The sequence below is a fragment of the Haliotis cracherodii genome, unplaced genomic scaffold (genome assembly GCF_022045235.1).
Source record: "Haliotis cracherodii isolate W230 unplaced genomic scaffold, xgHalCrac1.p SCAF_2, whole genome shotgun sequence".
NCBI classification, from domain to species: Eukaryota; Metazoa; Mollusca; class Gastropoda; order Lepetellida; family Haliotidae; genus Haliotis; species Haliotis cracherodii.
The window spans coordinates 5717995-5735714 of NW_027266275.1; positions in this window are offsets into that span (position 1 = coordinate 5717995).

Below are 17720 nucleotides of genomic sequence, written 5' to 3' on the forward strand. Positions count from 1 at the left end.
CAGTGACTACACATGACATGCCTGATCTTCACCGCCTACACATGACATGCCTGATCTTCACTGCCTACATAAGCCATGTAACTCGTGAAGATCCGGGCTAGAATAAGTCTTCAGCAGCCCATGCTAAAAAAACCGACTATGCTTGTCGTAAGAGGCGACTAACGGGATCGGGTGGTCAGGCTCACTGACTTGGTTGATGTATCATGTCATCGTATCCCAATTTCGTAGCCCGAAAATCATAATGTCAATTACTGGATTGTCTGGTCCAGACTCGATTGTTTGAATACCGCCGTCATATATCTGGAATATTGCTGAGTGCGGCGTTAAACAACAAACAAACAAACAAACAAAACATAAGACATGCCTCATCACCACTAACTTCATAGGATATGTTTGATCACCACTGACTACACAGGGCGTGTTTGACCACCGATGGCTACAATGAACAGGTTTGATCACCACTGACTACACAGGGCGTGTTTGACCACCGATGGCTACAATGAACAGGTTTGATCACCACTGACTACACAGGGCGTGTTTGACCACCGATGGCTACAATGAACAGGTTTGATCACCACTGACTACACAGGGCGTGTTTGACCACCGATGGCTACACTGAACAGGTTTGATCACCACTGACTACACAGGGCGTGTTTGACCACCGATGGCTACAATGAACAGGTTTGATCACCACTGACTACACAGGGCGTGTTTGACCACCGATGGCTACAATGAACAGGTTTGATCACCACTGACTACACAGGGCGTGTTTGACCACCGATGGCTACAATGAACAGGTTTGATCACCACTGACTACACAGGGCGTGTTTGACCACCGATGGCTACAATGAACAGGTTTGATCACCACTGACTACACAGGGCGTGTTTGACCACCGATGGCTACACTGAACAGGTTTGATCACCACTGACTACACAGGGCGTGTTTGACCACCGATGGCTACAATGAACAGGTTTGATCACCACTGACTACACAGGGCGTGTTTGACCACCGATGGCTACACTGAACAGGTTTGATCACCACTGACTACACAGGGCGTGTTTGACCACCGATGGCTACAATGAACAGGTTTGATCACCACTGACTACACAGGGCGTGTTTGACCACCGATGGCTACAATGAACAGGTTTGATCACCACTGACTACATGTAGGACAGGTGTAATTCCCACTTATTACATAGATCATGTTTGATCCCAAATTACTACATAAGGCAGGTTTGATCATCACATTCCTGAACACAATGAGCCGGTTTGATCCCCACATTCCCGAATACATTGAGCAGGTTTGATCATCACATTCCTGAACACAATGAGCAGGTTTGATCAGCACATTTCTGAACACATTGAGCAGGTTTGATCAGCACATTCCTGAACACTATGAGCAGGTTTGATCTGCATGTGCTAGACTAACTTGGAGCATGAACGTATGTTCTCGGTAGTGTATACTTATGTGCTTTCAGACTCAACTTGGCGGGATTCCTTATGTCGGTGAAGAAAAACCAAATCCTCTGAAAAAAGAAGAATTGGCAGTATTTTGTTACTGGCACATGCGATAGTTGAAGAAATGAATAACTTTATGTTACATACGTATGTATTTGAAGGAAGCAACTGAGAAGAACACCTTGACATGCCGAAGGAACGGGTTTTTAATAGACGGGAAAATGCTGTCTGGGTTTGTGTCTGCAGGAGTATATTGGTAATGAACTTTGCCCTTTTCATAGGATTTATTTCATATTTGCACAACTTTTATGATAAAAATATGGATTAAATGACAAATACAAAAATATCTCATTCATCAAAAGAACCCTAATTTCGATGCTTCTGTCCCGATGGCTGCATGTCTACATACGAAGCAGTAACAAGTCAAACTTTGATCATCGATTGCAAACTGAGCTTATGAAATATATGACAGATACGTCCGCGGAAACAACGTAATTCAATGTCTGGCATAAACCCTATACTTTACCATTCAAGATTCTTTGAATCAAATAAAACAAAAGGCAATAAACAACGCTTCGGGCATGTTAACTTTAGAAGATACACTATTGTTCGAAATTAACGTTCCCCGATCTCGACCTAAGCACGAAATCATCACACCGATTATGATCCTTGGTCTGTCGTTTCCGTACCTGCGGTCGAAATATTACCACCTAGGACCTGCATCACTTACGGCTTTCCTGAAGCCAATTTCTGGTGTCCCCGCCGTGATATTTCTGGGATATTGCTAAAAGAGGCGTAAAACCATACTCACTCACTCACTCACTCACTTACGGCTTTCCTGTCACACGGAAACTCACGCCAGGGTGTAACTGTTAATATATGCATTACAACCACCTCACTCACACATGCAGTTGTGTTCACCAACGTCATCCTCGGAAGAGCAGAGGCCTTTAGTGGATGAAGTAAAGAGGATGTACGAACAATAGAAACTGTTCCAAAATGAATTTACAATATCGGGTTTCGACCATTTGGAAACTAATAATGTGAAACCAAATAGAAATGCAATAGGGACTGGTGCAACTGAAATCTTGCTTTAGTTCATTGAAGTCCGTGTATAATGACTTCATGCGCTAAAATGAAATGTGAGTGAGTGAGTGAGTTGGGTTTAACGCCGCTTTTAACAGTATTCCAGTTATATCACAGCGTGTCAGCTTCATGTGGGAGGAAAGCCCGAAGTGATGCAGGTCTCAAGACGTTTACCACTTCGGTGAAACCCACGAGCACGGGTATGGTGCTGACAAACCTAGAAACATAATCGGGGCGAACCGGGATTCGAATCCACAATCATAGGTTTCTAGCGTGTCCAAGGGACGCAACTCTGCACAGCGGATCGCGGCGCCTTAGACGACTGGGCCACCCGTGCCCTGAAATGAAATGTGTGGGCAATCATAGGGTGCATGTTCATATAACCAACTCACACTATTCGTCAATGCATAAGGAGTCGAGAAACCAACAGTAAGATGTTGGGTTTATCGGTAGCACCAAGGGAAGGAGCCATCGGTACGATGCAGTTGGAAGCTGAACATGACACCGTCGCTGGACAGTTTTGTTGCAGTGGTGCAACAACTCCCAGGATGCTGTAACGATAACGGCAAATGGGGTACAGACTGGACAGACCCCATCTTCCCGAGGCAAGGGACTAAACTGACTATAAGAGTCCAGTTTCCACCCTTGTCGAACTAGGCTGCAATTATGACGTCATGCTTTGGCTGAACTAGCCAACCTATGCCTAGTCCAATCAGAATCGCGCAACGAAATCGACATCCTATTCGTAAACAACATGGATTTCAACGTGCAGATTCGGTCGACTGCAGGATTTGAAAAAGATGTGTACCGTCATCTGGGTGTCTACAGATATTTTTCAGATCTTTTCATGTTTTTTATCAAGGTGCTCAAGTGGTTTGATACACTTCGCGAGGTAAGACAATATTTTATTACAATATACATCTTGATCATCGATCAGATCGGCGCCGCCTATTTGTTTGAAGTAAATGCAAGTGATATGAGAGGTGGAATCTGATTGGTCAATAAGAGGTGCATAGAAGGGACATAATTCGTAATCGACACTAGTGACGCTTCGACCGAGCCCAGAAATTCCAGCCTAGTTCGGCAAGGGTGGAAACTGGAATTTTAGAGTCAGTTAACTCCCCTGCCTTAGGAAGATGGACAGTTTGAGGAACCGCTTCTTGACTGTGACGTCATCAGCACCTACTGTCTTAAAACATGTTGTCAGACCCTGTGGACCTTTCCGTGGTTCAACGTGGCAAAACGATCGCAGAACATGAATAGGCACAGTGTCTGATGAGAAGGTACGTTTGTATTGTCGTCGGGAAGACACAACGACTTGTTACCTGTTGGATATCGTGCCATTTGGAGGTGGCAGCATCAAGAGTTGGCCAGGAATTGTGGCCAGGATGGGACGGCACTTATTGTCTCGACCTTCCCGAAAACAGACGTGACTTAATACAGGCTCACTTAAAACAGAAGAATGACGCAAAATACCGAATGTGCGGGCGTGTCTTAAAGCCGATGGTGACACACGCGACATTGGCTTTGATCATGAGAATTCCATCTCTTCGGAGTGACTTTAATCTCAACCAGATTATTTACAGTAACTGCAAACTGGCTATATACGCCCATGTCCTTGGGTCATGTATTTTCACAGCCAGTGTACAATTCTGTATCATTTCAGTCTATTTGCTTATTTCGTCATTACAGTCGCTACATTTGGAATAACTTCTTGTCTCATGCGCTCAAAGCTGTAATGTAGTTTGGCATAGTATCAGATGAATTTATTAGTTACCAGACATACACTAAGGGGCAAAAGAAAGCATACCAAGTTTTTTTTAGGTAATTGAAAATTGAAACAACTGTTGCTAAATTTAATTACGTCTATTTAAACATCAGTCATTCCAGCAGCAGTTAATCTGTAGCTTGGTGATTTTGTGTAATAATAATTTGTTCCAACGAGGACCCCTACCTCGTTTGAAGTGCAATTTTGTGCCAAAATATACAAAATCATTAATTTTCAAAGATACGATATCTTAGATACCCATCTGCAGTTGTGTTTTACGCGAAACAAAACATGTAGAAGTGCTGATAAAGCGCCAATACAATTCACTTGTTGGTAATAATATCACTGACTAAAGTTTATTTATTTTCAAAATCAGACATGACAAAATCAGCTGCGAGGTATAGTTTCGTTTGCTTTTCAGTTTAGCATTTAAATGATGGACGTTTCAACGGTACATGGGACGAAGAGTAAATATTAATCATATTCATGGTATTTACAAGGGCTGGTCAAAAAGTTCTAAGCCTGACTCACTTTCAACAATTGGCCATAACAAAGTGAACTGGTCAATGTAATACATTGTTTGAGTAGTTCATTGCAAGTGTATTTGGTCTGTTGATGCCGTTTGTATATTAGTGAAGGCCAGTTGAACGTGATAGGATGGACACAGAAGTGAAAAAGAACGATAACCGAGCAGTCATCAAGTGTTTTTACTTTAGAGAAAAAAATATAAATAAGATATTCATGATCGCATGTCACAAATGTATGGAGATAAGTGCCCTCACTAATACACTATTAAACGTTGGGCACCTATGGTCAAGGCTGGGAGAACAAGCCTTGATGATGACCTTGGTTTGGACGTCCCTCAACTTCCATCAATGCAGATTCAGTCAAGGAGATGAATAAGATACCTGCTCGTTGGGGGCAAAGGTTTCTAAGTCTGATCTTCAGGATAAAAGAACTGACATTGCTGGAAACAAATTAGAGGATTTCGTCCAATTAAAAAGGAGTTTAGTAATGGGTGATGAAACATGGGTCTACCACTATGATCCCGAGTCAAAACGTCAATCCATGGAATGGCACCATTCCACTTTTCCGGCACCAAAGGAATTCAAGTCTTCAAGATCAGTGAAGAAAGTTGTGGTCACTGTATCCTGGGATGCAAATGCATGGATGTGATCCTTGTTGATTATTTAGAGAGCCAAAAGACGATTACCGTTGCCTATTATGCTGATTTTCTTCATCGCCTGAGAGATTCCAGCAAAGAAAAGCTGCGAGGAATGTTGACTGCTGGAGTTCTTCTACTTCATGACAAGTAGTGATATAGAAAATAATCTGAAACAATCCTGATTGAAATCGTTCGAGGCGTTTCCTCTTTTATCAGATTTTGTTTCAAAAACGATACCCTGTTCAAATTTAATTCAAGGCAAAACACGACGAAGACGATGTGAAGAGACTCTATTCTGATGCATCAATATGTTACGTGTCGATTTAAAAAATGAAACAATGTGTTAATCTGTACGAAAAAGAACCTAGTGAGAAATCAACAAACAACCAGCAAGTGGTATACAATCAACAAGTGTATTCACTGAATCAACTCGGTTTACAAATCAACATTGCACGGCAATTACAATGACATTACACAATATAGTGGCAGCACAACATTCAATGTCAATAAATCATATGGTGGCAGTTGTCAATATCAAATACAAAAATACACTGGTGATAGCAAAAGTCGGCGATAATAATGTATATTCACCCAGCGGCGACAGTGGACAAGCTTCCGTGATGGACTAGGCAGGGAATCAGGGATGATGAGCGATCCTCTGATCCTCACATAAAAGCTGGTCTTGACGCAACTGTCCCCTTATATACAGCCCAACCCGCTTCCAGAACATCACAGAACATTCAGTCCATAGTGTACCGGAAGTTTACACACCACACTGGTATCTAAATATACTAACTTCCTTACGACTTCTTAGTTTAAATAGTACTACAATCCTGATGACTAATGACAGCCCCAAAACAATGCAATGAGCGTCTACCGAATCATTCCTGAAACAACGTACTAAATCATTAATAAATAACAAAATACACTGCCATAACAATTATGCTGTTTTTAAATCAAACCCCTGTCTTCAATATTATACTAAGTTGTAAATTTAGATTAACAATTGCTTCCTTCCGCTGGAAGATCACATTATAATTATACCGGAAGAAAAATCAACACTCCCAGAGGCAAGAGGTTTGTGTAGGGCATATAACACGGGCTATGTCGAGGACAAATACCAATTTTTTATAATTTGTAGTTGGTCGGTTTGTTGTTTAACGCCGCACTCAGCAATATTCCAGCTATATGACGGCGGTCTGTAAATAATCGAGTCTCGACAAGACAGTCCAGTGATTAATATCATGAACATCGATCCACGCAATTGGGATCGATGACATGCATCAACCAAGTCAGCGAGCCTGACCACCCGATCCCGTTAGTCGCCCCTTTAACAAGCATAGTTATTTAAGTTTAACATTCTAACTGGAAATACAGCAATGTTTGTGTATCACGCAATGAATTACCGTTTGGCCATACTGTCGTCGGTGGACATTGGCCGTTGGTCGACACAACTACTGAATAAACAACACGAATACGAATAAGCACACCTATTAAACCACAGAAAAGCGAAGAATCCCCTTCTCAATCTCGTCGTTTGGAATCTTGGCACAATGACATTAGTTTTGGTTTGTTTGTTGTTTAACGCCGTACTCCAGCTATTTGACGGCAGTTTGAAACTAAGCATCAACGCTCCACATCGTCATTTTGCTATGATGCAATCACCAAAGTCAACGACCCTGACCATTCGAACCCTCATGACTCCTCGAGGACCATTTCTAAGCAGAATCCCCTCCTGACCCATCGACATTAATACCGAAATGTTTCATGTCATGAAAGGACCCAGTTAAAATGTCAATACGACTTCTACCTTAATGCATGTTTTCACCAGATTGCATACTTTCAGTTTAAAGTTGAACCTCCTTCGTTTGCACAAAATGTGGTTCTAAGACACGGTATAAGTATTTCTTATAATTTCCCACAGCACTGAAAAAAATAGAATCACAACATGTTGCTATGCATTATTAATATTATGAGAAAAAAACACTAGTCTTATATAACTGACAGCTTTGGCAAATTTCTGTTACACCAAAGATGATTTGTGCCAGAGAGTTCGAAAGTATTGATATTTCTGTTGACAGGCAAAAAGCACTGCCCGACCCGAGATCATTGATATTAATCATCTTGCTTATGTAGGTTATGATTCTGAAGATTTGTCAACACGCCTTCTAATGGCTGTACATATAGACATCTTGTTACGTTCAATAGCTCGCACGTCACTCTTGAAATAGAGTGTTTACATAAATCAGAACAGTGCGAATTAAGTAATATTTCTTCGTGTAGCGTTCTTGAATGCAAATGTCAGAATATTTGAAGACGGATTACTGTTTTGTTTTCGCTGTGTGGCATCCGCGTGGGACCGGAATGTTTATAATCACTTGACTGATTTGCATTGATTTTTTTATCGAACTTGTTTTCACAATTGAGGAAATGTAGTTCTTATGTAAATATTTCAATTGGTTATTTTCCTTTTCTTGCTCATGTTGTAGCTGGGAATTGAATGTACATTATGTAAAATCTCAAATAATATTCTATTTATCATCAAAATTTATTGAAAACATACCATTCAGGCGTCGTTTTGTATGTTCCCGTTTCTCTGTTTATCATTTTAAGTTATCCCGATCTTAAGTGTACCAGAGAACAGAAAGCGATCTTGGCACTACGGTTGTCCGAAGTCAGTGTGAAATGATACGAGCTAGCGTACATAGCGGTTTGATAGTTTGGTAGGAGAGGGGCCAAGTCATAAATAAAAAGACCGCCTCCTTCGAGGGGACGGACGGCGTTTCGATCCCCGGACGTTTCACACCAAAAGACGTTAAAAGATGGTACTTGTTGTTACCCTGCCTGACGCTCGACATTAAATGAGACAAACTGGTCGGTTCGGAGTATACTGTGTCTAAGTGGGGTACACTTGTAAATTTCTGCATTGTGTCTCAGTATGCGAACACTGGCATTATTCTGTACTAGTACAAGGAGCCGCATGCACGTCGCTTAATATGTGCAACAGTCTTGGACGCGACGTTCAACCCCATTTCACCTCACCTTTTTGAGCTCGGTGGCCCAGTCGCCCTGATAATGATTCCTGTCGTCACTATACACGACACAAGATTGGTGATCGTCTCCCAAATTAAGCTGACACGCCATGACGTATATGAATTTATTAATTTAATTTCAAAGCGGGTTTAATTCCAACTCACTCACTCACTTAACATTTATTCAAAACTGATATATTGATACTAGTGTATGTTCATTGGTTGCTGATATTGAATATTTTAGTAGAATATATAAATTAAAAAGAAACGGATCTCCCTAAAAATAAAAATTTAACCGTGTAATATGCATTTCTAGATGTGTACATGACATACAGTATATATAGACATGGGTCTCGCCCTAGGGTACAAGAATATCACAACTTGCTTTTTGAATGTGTTTTACAAGCGGGGAGCGGACAGACGGTGGTTCGATCCCCGACCGTTCCATACTAAAAGACGTTAAAAGATGGTACTTGTTGTTACCCTGCCTGACGCTCGGCATTAAAGGAGATCACAAAAACTGTTCGGTTCGGAGTCAGTATACTGTGTCTGAACAGAATATCCATGTTAAATTGCGGCATGGTGTCTCAGTACGCGAACACTGCCATTATTCTGGACTAGTACAGGAGCCACACACACACAAGTGCATGCACGTCGCTATAAAAGTGCAATAATGCCGAACGCGACGTTAAACCCCATTTCAGCCTCACCTCCATAAATAACAATTAAAGCTCCTAACGTACGGACTGTAAGCGCACTGAATATACTGCTATTTCCACTGCAACACACTCGAACGGCACACTCCCGTTTTGTACTAAGTTATTGAGGTCATTTCACGAGGTTATTGCCGTAATAATCGACTCTGCTTGAGTTGACTAATCTTGAATAAAGAAAATGAAATTATCTCGAAAATAATCGAAGTTAACTCGACGAAACACACGATTTTTAAAGCGTTCTGTTCGCTATATATCGCTTGTTGTCATGTTTGAGTCATCCTGGCCTCGCCAAGTTATGTCGGAAGTGATTGATTAAATGGAACGTACACCTTCGTCAAGTATATTAAACCTCTATCACAAGGAACTTAAACGAGCAAATAAGTGCATGTTTTGTTTTCAATCTGTGGCGAAGCAGATAAACTATATCTACGTAAGACGCCGAACGAAAGTTCTTTAACATTAAACGTGTTATTTCTGGGGAACCACAATTTCACCATTTAGCTGCTTTGGTCAAAGGATTCCTCTTTACAAATCGTTAATTAACACAGGAGTGCCTGTTTTGTATATCTTATGAAAACGACAGGTATTTTCTCCAGTTTCTCTGTTTCGAGAAAAGCCAAGTGACCGTATTGCCGATTAAGATTTTGTCGAAATAAATTATATCATAAAATATATCGATATTGAAGTCCACTGTTTTCTGGTTCGTAATACTTATGATTAAAAGTAGGTATTTCCCTATCAATCTCACAATATCAAACCATAAACAAATTGAGTGAGTGAGTGAGTGAGTTGGGTTTAACGCCGCTTTTAACAGTATTCCAGTTATATCACGGCGTGTCAGCTTCATGTGGGAGGAAAGCCCGAAGTGATGCAGGTCTAAGACGTTTACCACTTCAGTGAAACCCACGAGCACGGGTATGGTGCTGACAAACCTAGAAACATAATCGGGGCGAACCCGGATTCGAACCCACAATCATAGGTTTCTGGCGTGTCCAAGGGACGCAAGTCTGCACAGCGAATCGCGGCGCCTTAGACGACTGGGCCACCCGTTCCCCCATAAACAAATTAGAATTGTAATTGAATTTCAAAATGGTGTAGGCCATGTTTCTCAACCTACAAAACCAAACATACCCACACAGACTTATCGCTAACGGGGACTGATGAGAAACGAGGTTAGTGTTAAAAAATGCCTATTCAACATTAAGCCAAATCTTTCTTGTTTTATCAGTATATTCATAATGGGATTCAACCCAGTGATCAATAGTGTGAGCATCGACCCCCGCTGTAGGGAGAGGGAATGGTGACCAACACTGGTATTAAACACGGTAACCTTTGTGGGCAACCGCGAATGGAATCACCCAATGTGACCGCATGGTTTGCTTAATCTTTCAGACGTAGTGATTGCCCATGAAGGATTGGTGGACTGACGTCTAATCGCTGCCGCATTTCACGGAAGTCCAAGAATAACGGCAGCAACAGGGTGCTGACGCCAGGTGTTCGTGTGACATACATGGCGGCGCCGGCAGCACCTGAGATGTATAAAGGTCATGCACAGTGTTCAGGTGTACATTAGGGGCGGTATATATAAATAGTCTAGGCACCTCACTCACCATCTTTGCCGTAGTTGAAATCGGGTGTATCGTTTATATTAAATGGAAATGTATGCATGTCATGTTCACAATACCTCCACACCTGCCTCCACATACTCCCTGCATGCCACAAACCTTCATTTTTTTGCAATTTATTACCTATATCGGACAATTTTATCGAAATATTGGCTCAGTCGCGGTTGTCGGTCACGGAAGTAAACAAAAATCTCCGCGCTGAATGGCGTCGAGCGCACTGATTGGTAAATATCACCATGTGCGTTTGTTATGGTTGGAGCGCGGACCAATCACAGGACTCGACGCCATTGAGGGCGGAGATTTTGTGTTTACTTCCGTGAATGTACTTTCTGGGATGTATTTGTATTTTGTGGTGATTTTTTGTTATTAGGCGAGGTGGTAAAGAATTATATCCGAATCGATTTATAAAACTGACATCTGATCCGCTAAATAAGCCGTGCATTCCTCATTGATATTGGGCGGTCAACGTTCGCTGTCGCGACCTTATATGGATCGAGAGAGTATGTTTTAACGCCACTTTAAGCAATATTCGGGGCGGTCGGGTAGCCTAGTGGTTAAAGCGTTCGCTCGTCACGCCGAAGACCCGGGTTCGATTCCCGACATGGGTACATTGTGTGAAGCCCATTTGTGGTGTCCCCCGCCGTGATATTGCAGGAATATTGCTAAAAGCGGCCTAAAACCATACTCAGTCAGTCAGTCAGTTTAGCAATATTCCCTCAACGTCACGGTGGGGTGACACCGGAATTGGGCTTCACGCGTTGTACACATGTGGGGAATCGAACCAGGGTATCGGCGTGAAGAACTTTAACCACAATGCTACCCCCACCGCACCACCTTGAAGTCTCATCAGATCACCACACAGAGCTATCGTTTATCGGAGTAAATGATCTCATTTTGCATGACATTGGAGTGTTTCCGGCCGACACACTAACCGACAAATATTCCGTCAAACACTGCAACAAATGAAAGTGATGTCGCCATGGCATCGATATGACAGTACCTCGGATATTCTTAATTTCAGATTGTCTTTTATACCGGGAATATTGAAATCACATGTTTAGCAACATCATACACTTCTAAGTGACATAGACAATTATCACAGAACATATACATTTCTTTCGCGGCCGTATCACAAATTAATGTGCCACCGCTATCTAATTATACAATATCGAGGACTGTATTAGCAATAATTGATGTCATTAACCAGCCAGACGAAACTATTGATCGCCAATGACAATGGAAATATACACGTTACACACAGAGTCTTGTATGTCTCGCGACGAGAAAAACATATTACAGGAAGTCCATTTCCCAATCAATGTCTATGTACACTGAAATTGATCACTGTCTAGTGTATCTCGTCTTGGAGGGATATCTAACATAAATCGTATTGATTCGTCGCTTGATGTTATGATTGTCACGTTCTGTGTGTGTGTCATATCAGTATGAGGCCCGTGCGGGTGAAGTGAGCATTCACATACCTTATCCATTTCAGCTGAGTATGCTGTCCCGATGTGGTTTTCCCATACGTTATATACACATATGTATTTTTTTAAATCTGAAACTGAGTAACATCATATCTTGTTCATAGATTCGATCATACTGTACCGGGGGCGGTCGGGTTGCCTAGTGGTTAAATCGTTCGCTCGTCATGCCGAAGACCCGGGTTCGATTCCCCAAATGGGTCAATGTGTGAAGCCCATGTCTGGTGTCCCCCGCCGTGATATTGCTGGAATATTGCTGAAACCAGCGTACAACTCACCCACAAATACTGTACCGTTGCAATCCAAGAGATACTGTAAATTTGCGCCATATAAATTACAGTCATTTTCCTGGCCAAATCGACTGGCCCAGTTGCGTCCCTTTGATGTGTCGGGATCCATTGAACATGGGTTCAAATCCCAGAATCGTTCTGATTATGATTCTGGTTTATCAGCACCATACCTGTGCATATGGGTTCCTCCAAAGTGGTAAATGTCTACGATCTGCATGACTGTGCCCCCCCCCCCCCCCCCCCTTACCCCTTACCAGCCCAAATCACTTTCGAATTTAATATTCAGTTTCAGACAAAACACCATATGTTTTAAAAGACATTGCGATAAAACAGTATTTATCTTACTTGTCAATCGTTTTATACTCATTCCATTTGCTCCGTATTATCTTCATAGAAATGTCGGATTATACGCGTCATGCCTGTTGCATCCTCCGCACTCCCACATCACAAAAAGTGTCTACTTCAAAAGACCGGACATCTGAAGCCCAGCTTATATCACCCACGTGCACTGATTTTACTGATCTCCGGATTTTTCACCGGAGTCGTACAATGGACTCTGCTTTTAGTAGGGATTTCGTATGATTATGAAATATTTTTGTTGTTTTCAATTTAATTCAGTTTTGACCTGCACGTTGTGGTTTCAATGTCAACGCCACGTCCATTTGAATGTAAAGTCATTTCTGCCTCGGACATTGTTTATGACATTGCAATATTTTTGTGTGTATATACATGTTTGTATAATCAATACTTAAATTGTACCTGTAATTTGGCAGCTAGCGACCTTGAGTGTACATAAAGTTCAAACTTTAAGACTTTCCTCCCAGATAAAACTGATGTCGTAACGTAACTGAAACGCTGTGCGAGGCAATTTTCCAAAGTCTCTGCAAAATCATATGCACTTTTACACCATATCCACTATGTCAGCAACATCATGTTCACTGTTTGTAACGACATATCTACTATGCCAGCAACGCCATGTTCACTGTTTGTAACGCCATATCCACTTTTTGTCAGCAACATCATGCTCACTGTTTGTAACGCCATATCCTCTGTGTCAGCAACATCATGTTCACTGTTTGTAACGCCATATCCACTGTGTCAGCAGCATCATGTTCACTGTTTGTAACGCCATATCTACTATGTGAGCAACGTCATGTTCACTGTTTGTAACGACATATAGAGAATCTCACCCGAGTGTCTTTTGATATCAAATATATCAACACGAGTTGATAAAAGTGGAAAAAAATCCGAGGCTTGCCGAGGATTTTTGCCACTTTTATTAACGAGTGTTGATATATTTGATATCAAAAGACACGAGGGTGAGATTTTATTTATCATCCAACATCATTCTTTCAACTTTTTCAATTTGTAGACAGTAATTAGCAGTGTCTTCAGTGTAAAAAGTACTGCAAACAGATTCAGTAGCAGAGCCATTAGTGATGTCATTTGATTGTGACGTCATGGTAACCAGTGACGTCACAATGGTCTGCAAAGCATTGTGATGTAATTTCATTGCAGCGATATCTACAGTGTAGATATTGCTTCATCTCATCCAAGCGATATCTCCTGTGGGAGCCAGTTTTGGATGATAAATCTACTATGTCAGCAACATCATGTTCACTGTTTGTAACGCCATATCCACTTTGTCAGCAACGTCATGTTCACTGTTTGTAACGCCATATCCACTATGTCAGCAACGTCATGTTCACTGTTTGTAACGCCTTATCTACTATGTCAGCAACGTTATGTTCACTGTTTGTGACGCCATATCCACTTTTTGTCAGCAACATCATGTTCACTGTTTGTAACGCCATATCCACTGTGTCAGCAACATCATGTTCACTGTTTGTAACGCCATATCTACTATGTCAGCAACATCATGTTCACTGTTTGTAACGCCATATCTACTATGTCAGCAAAGTCATGTTCACTGTTTGTAACGCCATATCCACTGTGTCAGCAACCTCATGTTCACTGTTTGTAACGACATATCCACTTTGTCAGCAACGTCATGTTCACTGTTTGTAACGCCATAACCACTATGTCAGCAACGTCATGTTCACTGTTTGTAACGCCATATCTACTATATCAGCAATCGTCATGTTCACTGTTTGTAACGCCATATCCACTATGTCAGCAACGTCATGTTGACTGTTTGTAACGACATATCCACTATGTCAGCAACGTCATATCCAGTGTTTGTAACGTTCAGTCCACTGTAACACCATATCCCCCTGATTACACGAGGGGGCCAAAAAGACCTGTCTCTGGAAATACAACTTGAGAACTGCCAGGTGGCGCCATTGTGTAACAAGGTTGGTTGTGTGTGATCGTGCCCCGACGGCTTGGGTTTGTCCTAATCCGGAGCTAGTGCCAGTTTTCTCGTACGCGCCCATTTATATATTATGCCGAACATTAACATGTATACCCAACTTACACACTGACTTCGACCTGGCGTGTCCTTGTTTAATCCCCTTAATGCCGAGCGCCCGACAGGGTAACAAGAAGTACCACTTTTAACGTTTATTAGTGTGACGCGGCCAAGGGATCGAGTCACTGCTCTCGAGGCAAACGCTCTGTCCTCGAGACCACGGAGGAGGTCAGAATTGTGACATGCAAAGCAAACACAGTCCATATGGTCTATTCTATGTATGGATACTGTGCTACATAATAAATATCGCGCACAAATTCAAAACAGACACGACGATCATTTTTTCCGATTTTACAAAAGTCATAGATAAATATTTTATCTGGCCTTGATCTCACATTCCTGAAGTATTCCATAAACATTAAATGTGACCCACATCTTGCGTGTCTACTTTAACATTAAAAAAAAGCATCACCTTTCTCACTTGTCGTGACACACATCTGACAACAGCTCACCACACACGCATATTTCCCTTTACTAAAACTCCTTACTCAGCAAAATTGATCTCCACCCACGTTCCACGGGACGAGTTTGCCTTCTTCTCCACATCTCTCCCTCAACAAAGTGAAGTTTCTACAGTAGACTGAGAGTTTCTAATGGCTGAAATATCTACTGTTGTCACTCCTACACACACTGACAATTACGGACATTGATTAGTTTGCCCATAAAGGAAAAAGGATTATGCTTGTGTGGGTTAGCTGGTCGATTGAGTAAATGACGTTTTTACCTAATCAGGTAATTATGGGTTTCGGTTTTCCTAAGATTCTCTGCAGAAATGGTTATAAATATCACAGGGGAGTCAAATTCCGTTCACGTAGCATGGTTACGGAGTATTTCGATAAGGGTAGATCGGATCCAATATTTCGACTCGGGCCAAATGACAGGTTGACGGGAAAGTGGGGAGGATGAAAGCGAAAATGCTGGTGGGTTTGATTAAAAAAATCCCAATGCCAACAGACTTCAGCAACGTAAATGTACACGCACGGTAGGAACGGATCATTATAAGTCCAACGCTGAGCTTTATATAAATTATGTATACTGCCGAATAAAAATAAAGAACACACGTCTCTTTCATATTACTATGGTTGATCGGTTATGTCATGACATAGTATGACAAGTTATTTATACTTTTATACTTCTTTTAAGCTGTACAATTTGACGCTACAGTCGAGAAATGCAGGACTTTGTAAATATGAATCTTACTAAAACAAGAGTTCGTAATACCGGAAAAAAATACTCAGTGATGTGACTCACTCACTCACTCATCGAAAACGGGAATAAGGATATCATTCGTGACCAACTCGTGTTATTCCGGGACAAACCGAATAGCAACTCGTGCCCCTGCCTCTCCTGGCCATTTCTGCGACCGGGTTCCGTCTTAGCGCAAACGGGCATAGCCAAAACATTTGTCAGCTCGTTGCGTAATGGTTAACATATATTTCCCCATATGTTATATATATTTCAGATGCAATTTAAAGCACATCGGGACATGCGGAATTATACAGTATGATTGAACACATGTAACTCTGTCTTTGGGTATATTTTTAGATGCAAGACATATGTAAAATCAAAATATTATTCCTGAGGGATTCTTTGACGAAGAACTTGAAATCATGCGCACATTCTGATTGGTTTGTCGTATTTTCTCAAATAACATTCATCGATAGGGGGACGAGTCTTCTTGCTTGTCACGGAAAGGGGCGAGTGGTGACGAATGTAAGGATAGAAGATGGCAATTGTAAACCAGTTTCGTTTTCGAGGTGGGCGCCATCTTGGTTTTGATCATAAAATGGGAATCATAAAATAAATTAAGTGAAAGAAAATACACCGGAGTAGTAAACGTCTGAGACCTGTATCACTTCGGGTTTTCCTCTGATGTACTGTTAAAAGCGGCGTTATATCCACCTCACTCACTCACTAATCTCCTAATTCGATGTCCGGAGGTTTCATAAGGAACCGGTTCAGATTTTGCGGGTTTTGTTGAGTATTTGATGCCCAGCGTCGGTTTCAAATATAATTGCCGATCCTTGAAAGCTTAAAAAACATCTCCTAATTGCAATATCCTGTCAGTTCAAAAACTTTCATTGTATTTTGTGTAGGTGTTCCACAACAACCTCTGTAGTGCTGTGTTGAACGTTTTTTGTACTGGTGCGATGATTTGTTTTTTTCATTCTGAAGGAAGTCAACATTATAATAATTGTTTTATGGTGAGTGTGGGTGTATATCTGATAACTTGATTTAACTCTAGTTTTTTTTAATCATCCCACATCGCACGTTTGAAGTGTTCCCTTAATATAATTTACTTCCGTACACTATCAGGAACCATGTATAACCAAAATGTAACAGACACGCTACAACCTACCTTCTACGACTTTCTAAATCAAGAAATAAGTCCTTGTATATCCGGTGGGGTGAAATGGGGTTTGACGTCGCGTCAGTCCTGACTGATGCCGATTTATAGTGCTTCCTCACTGAGATACCATGCCGTAGCTTAACATGAATATCCCACTCAGACACAGTAAACTGACTCCGAGCCGACCAGTCCTATTTTAACCCCTTAATGCCTAGCGCCAGACAGGGTAACAACAAGTACCATCTTTTAACGTTTTTTGGTATGACGCGGCCGTGGATCTACCACTATTCCACATAGGCGGTCTTCCTTGTGTA